Raw genomic sequence first — 14,676 nt, 5'->3', positions numbered from 1 at the left:
ATATAAAATAAACTCGATTTCATTAAAAAATATTTAGATTAACAGTTTTCTGGAAATGACCTACTGCCAACGTACGATACTCGTGAAGAAAAACTATACAAAATGTGTTTAGAAGCATTTCAAATGAAGCTTTGCAGTAGCTGTGGATCAATAAAGAGTTTTAATGCCTGAACCTGCAGCTGTTTGCTTTCCAGTGGATCCACAGCTGTGCAGGATCACCATCTACTGATGTAATACGGTTTTATCTTAATATTGTCGTGGTTTTAGGCAAGGATTCAAGCGACACCTTGTAGAGCACTCAAACTCCGACCTTTATTGTCTACTTCCTGTTTCAGAACCCCCTTTCACAATAAAACAGGTTATACTCAAACAGATTACACCACATCCTCCTTTCGCTGAAAACATCAAACTTACAAGAACATTTACAGCATATATGAAAACTGTACTCTCTTTTTTTTTCTTAGAACCTTTCATAGAAACTTTTCTTTCTCTTCAACCTTTTTTCCTTTACTTTTAAACCCATGTTTTTCTTTTTTGTTTTGTTTATTTTCACAAGTCCAGTCTTTGTGGTTTTTTGACAACCCTGCCAGCCCTAGTTCTGACAGGACCTGGGTCTTCTGTCTTAGGAGTCAGAGTTGTAGTCGCCGATAGGTTTGAAGCAGGCAGGGCGTTCTCTGTTGGACTGAGAGGCGTAATTGGGGTTTGTAACTTTGGTGTGGCATCTGGCAATGGCTGGAGGTGATGCCTATTTCTCCTGATGGCTCCTGAAGGGGTCTCGACAATGTATGAGCGGGGTGTGGAGTGAGAGGAGATGACAGTCCCTTCACGCCTAGTGTCTGTAATCCACACTGGTTGTCCCGGTGAGAGTGGAGGAAGTTCTGTCACACGATGTCTCCTGTTGTACGCAACACTGTCCTTCATCACTCTCTCTCTCACTTTTGTCAACACTGTAGCCTTGTTGGGCAGGCTGGGATTGAGCAAAGAAGGAAGCTGGGGAACTGACGTGCGCAGTCTTCGTCCCATTAGTAGTTGCGCAGGGCTATATCCATTAGCCAATGGGGTTGCTCTGTAAGCTAGAAGTGCAAGATATAGATCTTTTGTTTTCTTTAGCAGACTTTTCACAGTTTGGACATGACACTCAGCCTCACCATTGCTTTGTGCAAATCTTGGACTGCTTGTTACATGTCTGAACCCATAAGCTGCTCCAAAGTCTTTGAACTGTTGGCTTGAAAACTGAGGTCCATTGTCACTGTAGAGAAACTCTGGAATCCCATGTCTGGAAAAGATTGATTTTAGATGCACTATAACATCCTCCGATCTTGTGGGAGTAAGTTTGGCTATTTCCACAAATTTAGAGTAGTAGTCCACCAGAAGCACATAGTTGCTGTTGTTAAACGTAAAAAGGTCTGCTCCAACTTTTTGCCATGGTCTCTCAGGGAGTTGGCTTGGCATTAAGGGTTGCAGGAAGCATCTGCAGACAGTTTTAACTCTTTGTTTGGGTCATAGAGTGCAAGAATGGGAGTTGACGTCAGATCGCCTTTCAGCTGATTGAACGCTTTTTGCTGTGCGCAGCTCCAAACCCACTGATTTTTCTTCGAGAGCAGGTCTCTTAGGGGCTTGTCTTTTTCGGCCAGTCCTGGGATGAATTTGCCTAATTGGTTAAGCATCCCGAGAAAGCTGCGCACTTCACTGGCGTTTGACGGCTCTTTCATTGCTGTGATCGCTCTAATTTTGTCTGGGTCTGGCTGTACTCCCTCCGCAGACAAAACGTGTCCGAGGAACTTCACTTCCTGTTTGCTAAGGTCACATTTCTCCAGGTTTAGTGTGACACCGGCCTCTTGGAGTTTATTGAGCACTATGTGCAGCCTGGCGTTGTGCTCCTGCTGATCCTGTCCCCAAATGAGGATGTCATCCATGTGACAAACCACACCTGGCAGCCCATTAAGGATCACTGACATTCTACGCTGAAAATGTTCTGGGGCTGACGCTATTCCAAAGGGAAGTCTGTTAAAGTGGAAGCGCCCAAAGGGTGTAATGAATGTTGTGTAGTGTGCTGACTCTGGTGACAATGGAACCTGCCAGAAGCCTCTGTTTGCATCTAACTTACTGAAGACTTTTGCTCCCGCCAGGGATCCAAGTGTCTGTTCAACCGAAGGCAGGATGTACTTTTCTCTGCACACTGCTTCATTGAGGTGGGTGAGGTCAACACAAATACGCACAGAGTCGTTTTTTGTTGGCACTGGGACCATACCTGCACACCATTCTGTTGGTTCTTCAACTCTGCTGATTACTCCCATGAACTCCATTCTTTCCAGTTCCCGTTTCACCTTTCCTAACAAAGGGATGGGGACCCGTCTTGGTGCGGCCAGGGAAGAAGGCACAGCATTGGGTTTCAACTTAATCGTATAAGGTTGTTGCATTAAACCTAATCCCTGACACAGCTTTGGGTAGTTCTCATTCAACACATTCATGTCAATACTGTCAGCTCTACACACAAGGTTCAGCTTGACACTTGTTGGCCTGCTTAACAGTGCTATGTGCAAATCTTTGATAATGTAGACATTTTCCTGTATTTCCTGTTCACCTTTGCAAATTGTTTCTCTGCTCATACCCAACACATCAAGTGGAGTACCACCTGGACCAAACAATGGTCTATCTGGTTTACATAACTCTGTCTCATTTTGGTTTATGCAGTAATACATCTGGGCTGGGATAACAGAGACGTCAGCTCCTGTGTCTATCTTAAATCTAACTTTGTGGTTTCTGATAGTAAGGTCTGCATACCAAGGATCTGAACCTGCGTCTACAGAACCAAGAAACACGGGTGTATCATCACTTTTCTCTGTTTCTGTCACATGCACAGATTTAACAGATTTACACACTTTACTGAAGTGTCCTCTTTTACCACATGAGTGACATGTTGCATCTTTTGCTGGGCATTGTCCTTTACCATGCGCAGGGGTTTTCCCACACCTGTAGCATGATCTCCCATTTGGTGTTTTGTCCTTTGTTGTGCATTTACGTTCTCTTCGGGGTTTGAATGTTGAATGCCTTTGTTCCCTGTGCTTCGCTGTCACAGCATCTATTTCCATCTTATTTTCCCCTCTGATGTCTGTCTGTTGTTTTTTGATGACTTCAGACTGCCGGGCCTGATTAACCGCTTTCTCCAATGTCAAATCTCTGTCGATTTGAAGTCTCTCCGCTAAGCTGATGTCCCTCAGACCCACGACGAGGCGATCTCTTATTAACTCATCGTGCAGTGCACCATAACTGCAGTTTTCAGCTAAAGCATAAAGTGCGGTGACAAACGAGTCAACAGTCTCATTAGCTTGCTGTGTTCTTTGATTAAAGCGGGCTCTCTCATAGATAATGTTTTTCCTGGGAACAAAGTACGTATCCAAAGTGTCTCTTACAAAGGCAGCAGTACAAAGCAGTATGTCCGATAAAGGTTGCCCTCGGAGGATATCATCTGCTTCATCCCCCATGCAGTAGATGAGTGTGTTCACCTGGTTAGCCTCTGAGCTAAGGTGCAGGTTGCTTGCAAGTCGAAATCTTTCAAACCTCCTTATCCACTTTTCCCATTGCTGTGGCTTTGAGAAATCAAACAGCTCGGGAGGCTGGATGGTGAATGTGGCATTCGGGGGTAAGTTGGCGTTAGCATTATAGCTGCCGTTAGCTTGCTGGTGGGGCGGTGACGTGCGAGGCTGTGTAGCTGTTGCGCTAGCTCCCGCTTCTTCGTCCGACATCTTATCGTCTGGAGGAAAAACTCTTTACCGCTCCCAAAGCCGCTTGCTGTCACTCCCCGATGACAAGGCTCTTACTGCAATCCCACTTCTGACACCAAGTCGTGGTTTTAGGCAAGGATTCAAGCGACACCTTGTAGAGCACTCAAACTCCGACCTTTATTGTCTACTTCCTGTTTCAGAACCCCCTTTCACAATAAAACAGGTTATACTCAAACAGATTACACCACAAGTATGTAAATATATAAGAGGTGTTATTGACAGTCATAAACAGAAACAGTTTGTTTCCGTAAAACTGAACGTGCAGCATTTTACAACCTACTACACTGTCACTGTCTCACCCAGGAGGTGCCAGGTGGAACTATTCCAGATGTTGTCAGTTATAGTAATGGGTATAAAAACAAACAGCTGGACAGCAGAAGAACCAGAAAAACATCCTCAAAATTTTTCTGTGTTTTCCAGGTTAGACTGAAGAATGGACGGTACATCAGGTGAGATGGAGGTGGCAGCGCTCGGTCGGCCTTTCAGCGTCGGGATGCTGTACGACTGTCGCAGTGACTCGCTCGTCACTGGTAAGAATTCACATGTAAAAATTCTTTATGCATCACAAACTTTCGTTTTTTAAAGCCAGTCGACTGTAGAATAATATATATATAAGTCTGGCCTAAGTCTTCTGTTGATGACGGCAGCAGTCCAGGACTTGAGTTAATTTTCTTTAAGTTCCACAGAAGAATTGGTTACATCAGAGCTTGCCAGGCTTAATCCAAATGCAGTGCAGCCATACGTGAACTTACAGTTGTAGAAGATACGGTATATGTGACTATGAGCATGGTTTTCTGGAAACAGAAACAGGCAATTCTGTAATCAGTAGAGTCAAAAGTAACTAAGAAACAATCACAACACATCATCTACTCAACACAGAGGTATTTAACAATGTCCACAAGGGGTCACTGTAGACCATAAAGACCATCAGCTGAAGCAGCAGATGTGAGCCCAAACAGGTTCCCATCACTCCAGCCTTTCTGCCAGTAAAAGTAGCCACGCCCCTAACTCCAGTATCAGATACGTGTTATAAAATAATTCACCCGTGGCTACTTTTACTACGGACAATACCTACAACCACGATTACCGACACTAACAAGCTGATCTACAATACAATACTAATAACCAATAAAACAAAGTAATAACAAACCAACAAACACGAAAACACCAGACATTATGATACAGACTTATAGTTTGTTTTTCCTCGGTGCGCCTGCTCGCTGCTGAAGTCAAAGTAAACTTTATTGTCATCTCCGCTACATACAGTCCAGTAGATAGAGAGACGAGACGACGAGGCTCCAGTTACAGCAGTGCAAGTAAACAAACAATATATATAAGAAGAGTAAGAAAATAAATATACACTTTAGGACTCGGGGTAAAGGGATCAATAACAATTTAAAATGTATAATTTATAGTTTGATGATTTAAAGTCTCACACACAACCCGTGGAAAGGGGAGGGGGCCCTGCTGCTTCCAAATAGAGCACATTTCATTCATACTGTTGTAAATCCAAGCTCATTATGGATTAATGATTTGAATCCTGGGTTCAAAGCCATCAGGTGCTCAGTTTAGAAAAAAGAGAAAAGAAGAGGAGGAGAAACGAGCAAAAGATGCAGGTAAGCAGATGTGTGATTGGATAATGGCAGCTCATCCTGAAACAATCAGAATCAGAATACTTTATTAATCCCTAAGCAAATTATGTGAGTTACAGTTGCTCCAAGAAGATATGGTAAAAATAGCAACAGTAACAGACTAAGCTCCAAACAATACATTATGTTACAGATTTTAATATTAATTAGTCATTGTCAGTTGTTGATTTGTCCTGTTCTCATTGTGTGACGAGTTATGATGGCTGTCTGGTAGCTGTTTGCATACTGTAACATTCACAAGAACCAGACGGTTGGGTCTCAGTTTGTCCGTTTATTAGGCACATAAGCAAGCGGGTTGCTAACTCAGGGGAGAGCGCCCTCGTGCTACACCTCTCTTCAGCCTGGCACACACACATAACACCGAACAACCAGGTCCCCCCTCCCCTTCCTCTACACCACCCTCCCTACTTCCTGCAGCACAACCAAACATGAATCTTAAAGGAACAACAACAGTGTGCAGAGATAACCAACATGTCACTGTACAATAACACTTAACCATCGTTACACTGCCCCCCCAGCAATAAGTTCCTCGTCCCCGAGGGAACGACACAGTCTCTGAGGCGGGGTGGTAGCCTACGTTCCCTCCTTGACCTCCTGAGCCCCTGAGGTGGACGCGGAGCTTCGGGGCTTTGGGGTGAAGAGTCCGAGGGAGGGGAACGCAGCCCCGGTCGGGGGCCCCTCTGATCAGGGTCATGGACGCTCTGTACACGTCCCTCTGGAAAGGAGGGGAGGGACTGCCCTCTGTAGGGGGCCATCCGGTCTCTGTGCAGCGCTACTATCCTCCCCCTAGGAGGCAACTGCACCCTGTAAACAACTTCCCCCACTCGCTCTAGGACGCTGCAAGGCCCCACCCAGCTGCTATCCAGTTTAGGACACCGTCCCTTCCTCCTCTTTGGGCTGTAGACCCACACCAGCTCCCCAGCACGGAAGTGCCTCCCCTTAGTGGTGATGTCGTAATTCCTCTTTTGGCGCAGGCCTGCCTTCGCCAGCTGCTCTCGGGCGTAGGAATGTGCAGAATCCAGCCGGTCCTGCAGCTTCCTTGCGTAGTCCCGGCCCGGTGGTGCCTCTGGCGCGTCCGGGGGTTTCCCAAAAGCCAACTCTGCAGGAGTTCTCAGCTCTCTCCCTAACATGAGCAGGGCAGGCGTACATTGGGTGGAGTCCTGCACTGCTGACCTGTAGGCCATGAGGGTAAGGGGAAGATGGTAATCCCAGTCCCGTTGGTGTTCTGAGGTAAGGATGGCTAGCTGCTGGGCCAGCGTCCTGTTAAACCTTTCCACCAGCCCATCGCTTTGGGGGTGAAGTGGGGTGGTGCGGGTCTTCTTAATCCCAAGGCGTTCGCACATGGCAGCAAAAACCTTGGACTCAAAGTTACGCCCCTGGTCACTGTGGAGGATCTCTGCTGTTCCAAAGCGGCTGAACATCCCCTCCACTAATACATCAGCGACAGTCTCAGCCTCCTGATCTGGGACGGCGTATGCTTCCCGCCACTTGGTAAAATAGTCCATGGCCACAAGAACATAGCGGTTTCCTCTGTCTGTGCGAGGAAATGGGCCCATGACGTCCACAGCTACTCGCTCCATTGGGGCTCCTGCTGGTTGCTGCTGAAGCTGGTCCTGTGGCCCTTTGTGTGAGGAACATGCATCACAGCTGCAGCAAAAGTCCTCCACATCCCTCCGCTGTTGACCCCAGTAATAGCCCTGGCGGAGGCGGCGGAGAGTCTTGGAGACCCCAAAGTGGCCGGAGCCAGTGCTCCCATGGCAGGCTTCCAGCACAGCTGACCTCAGCGACCTTGGCACCACAACCTGCCACCTCTCCTCCCCCGTGGCAGGATCCTTCCAGGTACACTCCAACACCCCCTCCTTCAGCCTGAGAGCTGCAAACTTGGCCCATAGCCCCCTGGTACAGATGGAAAACCCAGTGACCTCATCCCAAAGGGGTTGCTCCCCCTTCTCCAGCCACTGCAGGACCGGCAGCAGGTCCGTGTCTTGTTCCTGCCATGCCCTCCACTCCGCTGCATCCACCACCAGAAGAGCCCTGCAGGCGAGCTGTGCTGCTCCGTCTATTGTCGTGAGTTCCCGCTTTATTTCCTCTCGCTTCTCACAGTAACGGCAGCCAGCTGCAGCACATGGGCGGCAAGAGAGGGCGTCTGCGTTAGAATGGTGCGTCCCTGCTCTGTGCTCCACAGTGAAATTGAAGGCTTGGAGCTCCTCCAGCCAGCGAGCCACCTGTCCCTCTGGCTCCCTGAAAGACATCAGCCACTGAAGGGCAGCATGATCAGTTCTGATAACAAATGCTGTGCCGCACAGGTAGTACTTAAAGTGTCTCACCCCCGCCACCACAGCCAACAGCTCTCGTCGTGTGACACAGTAGCGCCGCTCACTCCTGTTCAGGACCCGGCTGAAGTACGCCACCACCTTCTCCCCTTTTGGCCCAACCTGCGACAACACCGCTCCCAGCCCCACATTACTTGCGTCAGTGTCCAGGACAAAAGGCAGGGTGGGGTCAGGGGGGGCAAGGACTGGGGACTCTGTCAGCGATCTGCGGAGGGTGTCGAACGCCTGCTGACAGTCCTGTGTCCAGATGAAGTCACGGTCCTTCTGCAGCAGGTGGAAGAGTGGTGCGGTTATGGAGGAAAAGCCCTTCACAAACCTCCTGTAATAAGACGCCAGTCCTAGGAAGCTTTTGAGCTGTTTCTGGTCTGCTGGTGTGGGCCACCCGGTAATGGTGTGAATTTTTTCCTCCAAAGTGCTGATGCCCTCACGACCCAGCTTGTGGCCCAGAAACTCCACCTCCCTCCTCATGAAGTGGCACTTGTCGGGATGCAGCTTCAGGCCTGCAGCCGCCACCCTCTCCAACACTTGTCTCAGGGCATCCAGGGCAGCATCAAAGGAGCCCCCGTGCACTAGAAGATCATCCAGGTAAACCAGACACCATTGCCGTGGGACGCCAGCCAGCACACTGTCCATAAGCCTCTCGAAGGTCGCAGGAGCGTTGCAAAGACCAAAGCTCAGGACTTTGAACTGCCATAGTCCCCTGTTAGTGCAGAAGGCTGTCTTCGGTCTGGATTCCGGGGACAGTGGCACCTGCCAGTAGCCACTCCGCAGGTCCAGGGTGGAGAACCAGGAGGACCCGGCTACTAAGTCGAGAGACTCATCAATCCTGGGAAGGGGGTAAGAGTCCTTCTTCGTCACTTTGTTGAGTGGTCTGTAGTCCACACAGAAACGCATCCTAGGACTTTTTTTCTTAGGCACCATCACCACCGCGGAGGCCCACGGGCTATCAGATGGCTCTATGATGCCCGCCTTCATCATTTCACACAACTCTCTGTCCGCAGCCTCCTGATGAGCCAGGGGCAGGCGGCGGGGGCGCACTTTAATAGGCTGGGCATCCCCGGCCTCAATGATGTGCTCTACCAAGTGTGTCAAGCCAACACCACTTTCTTTCAGGGCAAAAATGTCACTAAACTCTTTTAGTACCTGCCATAGACTCTCTTCCTGCTGTGGAGTCAGCCCCTCACAGTTCTTTGACCAGATACTCCTCACTGCTGAGAGCCTCTCCTCCTCCTCCGCCCGCTGTTCTGCTGGCGGGTCTGTAGGGGTCTCTGCGGTGGAGGTGGACGCCGCGGCAGATGCTGTGCAGACCGGGGGAGGAATAAGCGGCACCTTCTTCCCATCAGGGAGTACGAGGAATCCTTTGCCTAAGTCCAGTACACCACCAATGGCTCGTAAAAAATCCAGCCCAAGGATGCAGGCGTCCTGCACGTCAGCCACCCAGGCAGCATAAGACACACCGAGGTCCCCCACCTTGAACTGGAACACTCCCCTCCCTCTCATTGGGGCCAGATCACCGGTCACAGTCTTAAGTTGCACATTAGTCGGTTGCACAGCAGCTCCGGTTGGGACAACATCGGGTCGGACCAGCGTTGCATTGGACCCCGTGTCCAGCAGGGCCGTACAGGACACCCCCGCAATCGTCACTGGAACATGGCAAAAGCCGTCAACCTGGGTCCAGCCCACAGCGATGGCCGCACCGGGTGGAGGTGGTGTGGGGATGTCGTTCTCCCAGGCCCGTGTACTTCCACCTACACGGGCCCGTGGGCGTTTCCCTGAACCGCTGCAAGCTTGGGGCACTGCCTGATGAGGTGTCCGACTTGTCCACATCCCCAACTGCACAGGCCCGCTGGCATCTCCATCTGTTCCACAGGTGCTGACACAGCCCTCACCACGTGTGCGTCATCAGCGCCCCCAGAGGATCCTGCAAGCATCTCCCTCTCCAACGCTAGCTCCAGGGCTGCACTGAGTGTGGCCGGCTGAGCAAGCTGAGTTTGCATACGGAGCTCTTTAGGGCTCAGGGCCTGTAGGAACTGGTCCCGAGCTAACTCCGCCTGCACTGATGGTGGCATGCTGTCATACGCCCTCCGGCAAAGGCACTCGACTTCATGGGCCAAAATGCGGAGGGGCTCACCTGGCAATCTGCGTCTGTTGTGGAACTCCGACCTCAGCAGCACTGGTTGGTTATACTGCCCGAAGCGCCTCTGAAGTGCTCCGACCAGAGCATTATAATCTCCCCTCTGCTCCTCGGTCAGCAGCAGCAGGCATGCAGCTGCATCCTCACACGGCACAAAGCCAATTGGAGAGCTTTATGTTCCTCAGACCAGCCAGCTGCAACAGCTAACAGCTCGAACTGTGCGATAAACACTTCCCATGGCGTCTTGCCGCTGAACTTAGGCGTTTTTATATTCGCTGCAGCTTGCTGGGCGCCGCCATGTTTGTTTACATCACGTGACGGCGCGCCAAGCGAGGTCGACTCCTTCCCGCCGGAATCGCGGCCGCTGTGCGAACAGTTCCCGAGCCTAGTCAAACCTGGAGAAAATCCAGCCTCGGCAGACAGCCGCAGCGCCGTTTCCCTCACTCCATGGGCGGGCGCGCGCGGACGAACCTCCCTCTCCTCCCTCTCCTCCCTCTCCTCCGTCTCCTTCTTAATCCTGCCCGGCAACATCCTCGTCTCGTAACGGCAAGCGTCGCCAGCAACAGGGTGTCGGGCGTTCTGGGGTTCTTTTTTCTTTCTTCACTTCTGACACCAATGTAACATTCACAAGAACCAGACGGTTGGGTCTCAGTTTGTCCGTTTATTCGGCACATAAGCAAGCGGGTTGCTAACTCAGGGGAGAGCGCCCTCGTGCTACACCTCTCTTCAGCCTGGCACACACACATAACACCGAACAACCAGGTCCCCCCTCCCCTTCCTCTACACCACCCTCCCTACTTCCTGCAGCACAACCAAACATGAATCTTAAAGGAACAACAACAGTGTGCAGAGATAACCAACATGTCACTGTACAATAACACTTAACCATCGTTACAATACAATGCATACTCTCTCTCTCTTCATATGTGTGTGTGTGTTTCTCTGGTGAAATTCAGTATGGTTCCGACAAAAGTTCTATGTTAACCCTCTGGGGTCCATGGTATAATTGGCTGTTTTTGACTACTTTTAATTTTACCTCTATATTTCACCTTTAAAATATGTTTTTCTTGCCTTGTTTGGTATCATTGTTTTCAGCACAACCTCAAATATCTGAAATTTGAGTTATTTTTTCATTTTAGTATACTATATTAGCACAGTTGATCTAAACTCAGACAGGAAATTCAAAATCCGAGTAAAAAAAAGTTATATTTTTTACTGTAAAACCCACAAACATGTTTAACGAATCATTTTCATAGCTTGAAATGCAAATAGAAATTGTACATTTCTAAAAAATTATGCACAAGTTTTGCAAACAACAAAGTTATATGGTACTATTTACCTAAAAATGCAGCCAAGACCTCAGGCGTTTTTTATATAACCATTTAAATCTATTTACAGAACAATCAGGTGTGCTGCATCAAAGAAGAAGGCACACAAATTATTTGTGCCAGTCCAAAAAATGTAGTTTGTGTTCAGTATAAGACAGAGGAGAACAGCACAGGCCTAAACCCTGCAGGTCTGACAGCAGGAGGTGCATCAGTCCAGTTTTCCATGTGGGAACAGCGTTTACACTGGAATCTGCCTTTGACGGCTTTTTTAGAGCAAATATGAAATTCAGCAGTCTAACTGACACACAATACAAAACAATAACTACACAACACACTAACTACAGCCTCCAAACACGCTAAACATCACTAATGTCTCACATAGTGATACCCGCTTTCCGTTGTGGGTGTCACTCCTAAAAACTTCCCCTTCTCCCTAAACAACCAACTGGCGCGCCAGAGGGAGTCTTCGCCCAGGGCGCCAAACAGGCTAGAACCGTCACTGTCTGTTGGGACTAACTCTCTTTTGGAGCCTTGTGGCACCCAGAGGAACTGTAGTGTTTAACATTTCCAAGTTTCAGCTCCACAGGTTGCCTCGTGGTTTTAACTGCACCCAGTTGTGTTAAAGTGATCCGGACTGTTCCTTTGTCCTGCTAATTTTTTATTTTTATAATTCTCAAAGAAGGTTCAAACTGAGCCTTCAAACAGAATTAAAACCTGCTGCTTGCTCAAAGTTGTTGGATTCTAGCAGATTAGTGTTTGAAGTCCTCTGGAAACAGCCAAGGTTTTATTATTCCTGCTTCTGACTTCTATTTATGCCTTTTTGTAAAAGAAAAAACAAAACAAAAACAAGCTCTAACTAGAAAAATTTGCATTTCCTGCGAAAATGCAGTGTGGATGCCTTAACGGCTGAAGATATCTGCTGAAAAAAGCTGAAAAAGTTGAAACAAAAAAAAAAAAAAGATGCCCTGAGCAGGATTCGAACCTGGCCCTCCTGATCAAAGGGCAGCCATTTAGCTCACTGAGCCAAACACTTTCTCACAAAGAAAAGGTGGAGAGATTGACAATTGTGCTAGCAGAATTTGGGCAAAAAAAAAGGGGTGAAAATTCTGCTGAAAAGAGTTCCATCAGCAGAATTTCTGCTGAAAAGAGGTGAATGAGCAGAATTCTGCTGAAAAGAGTTTTTTTCTGAAAACAGCAGAAAAAACTGATAATTTTGCTGAAAAGAGTTGAATGAGCAGAGTTTTGCTGAAAAGAGGTTTTTGCTGAAAAAGAGCTGAAAAAGTTTGGATTTGTGCTGAAAAGGGGTTAAAAAAACTGAAATTTTTGCTGAAAAGGGGTGAATAAAATGAAATTTGTGTTGAAAAGAGTTTAAAAAAAGTTTAACTGTTGAGTGAAAGAAATGTTGCTATAAGCTGGATTTGAACCCAGGCCTCCCAGTCTGAGAACGGATGCTTATCTCACTGAGGTAAAGCACAGCTCAGCCCATCATGCAAAATCAGTGACCACATTGATAATGTGTACCATTCATTTCAATGGTCAAAAGTCATAACACACATCAGCAGAAATAGCAGAATTTTTTAAAGTTTAAACATAGCATTTCTGCTAAAACTTAGTATTTATACTAAATAATATTTTTTTCCTGCCAAATCATAGCATTTGTGCTGGAACACAGAAAGTTCCACCAAATCATACAATTTGTACTAAAACATTATTTATGATTTAGCAGAAACATTGGGACTTGGTAGAAATACTATGATTTACATGAAATACTTTGACTTAGCAGAAGTACTACAATCTAGGAAAAAAGTACTAAAGCATAGCAGAAATTCTATCATTGAGCAGAATTACTAGGATTTAGAAGAAATACTAAGATTTGGCACAAACACTGATGTGGCTCAAGAACCTTTATTGTGCAGTTATACTATGATTTGGAAGAAATACTATACTTTGGCACAAATACTATGATTTGGAAGAAATACTATGTTTTAGCACAAATACTATGATATTGCTCAAATACTATAACTATCCTCGGTCAGAAGGAGAGGCTGACATCCAGGGATTAGATTACCACAGGTGGAGTTTATTGCGGTCAGATGGATGGTACAGGGAGGTATGGCATACAGTAGGAGGATGTGGAGAGGTGATATGGTGTGGTTTCTATGATTAAGAACAGGGTATGCATTACAACATGCATACAGATTAAAGATTAAGAAAACTGGTAACAAATTCCTCCACTACAAATCAGTCTGATGCCACTTTTTACAGGGTTCCCGTTTACTAAGGCACTACCCAAAAGGCGCCACAAGAGGGCACTCCAACACAAGAGATGACCTATTTACACTGATGCACTTAGTAAACAGCCCCTACTTAGCCACTACATAATACAGTGATATTACAGTATACAAATTCACACGAATACTATGATTTGGCAGAAATACTATGACTGAGTAGTAATACTATAACATAACAGATTTCCTAAAAAAAACTATTAAATTGCAGTAATTCTATGACTTGGCAGAGATACTACGTTTTAGCACAAATACTATAACAACGCAGAAATACTATGACTTAGTAGTAATACTATAACATAACAGAATTATTATTTGGGCACAAATACCACGATTTGGCAAAAATACTATGATTGGGTACAAATACTATGATTTCGCAATAATACTGCATTTTAACACAACTACTGAGATTTAATTGAAATACTATGATTTAGAAGAAATACTATTACTCCATACAAATACGATGCTTTGGGACAAATACTATGTTTTGGTTCTAATACTATGATGTGCAACAAATACTATGATTTGGCACAAGTACTATGATTTAGTACAAATACTATGATTTGGCAGAAATACTATGACTTAGTAGTAATACTATAACATAACAGATTTCCTAAAAAAAAACTATGAAATTGCATTAATTCTATGACTTGGCAGAGATACTACGTTTTAGCACAAATACTATAACAACGCAGAAATACTATGACTTAGTAGTAATACTATAACATAACAGTTCAATGTTCTTGCACAAATACCACAATATGGCAGAAATTCTATGTTTTAGCAAAAATACTGTGATTTGGTGTAAATACTACGATTTGGCACACATACTATATTCCGCAGATACACTATAACATAACAGATATTCTACGACTTAGTAGTAATACTATAACATAACAGAATTATTAATTGGGCACAAATACCACGATTTGGCAAAAATACTATGATTGGGTACAAATACTATGATTTGGCAATAATACTGCATTTTAACACAACTACTGAGATTTGATTGAAATACTATGATTTAGAAGAAATACTATTACTCCATACAAATACGATGCTTTGGGACAAATACTATGTTTTGGTTCCAATACTATGATGTTCAACAAATACTATGATTTGGCACAAGTACTATGATTTAGTACAAATACTATGATTT

The sequence above is a fragment of the Aulonocara sp. 'chitande type north' Nkhata Bay genome, linkage group LG18, assembly GCF_057382095.1.
Source record: "Aulonocara sp. 'chitande type north' Nkhata Bay isolate Kocher_YH1m ecotype deep benthic linkage group LG18, A_spYH_male_GT1.1, whole genome shotgun sequence".
In the NCBI taxonomy this organism is placed as follows: domain Eukaryota; kingdom Metazoa; phylum Chordata; class Actinopteri; order Cichliformes; family Cichlidae; genus Aulonocara; species Aulonocara sp. 'chitande type north' Nkhata Bay.
This window is presented reverse-complemented; position numbering follows the sequence as displayed.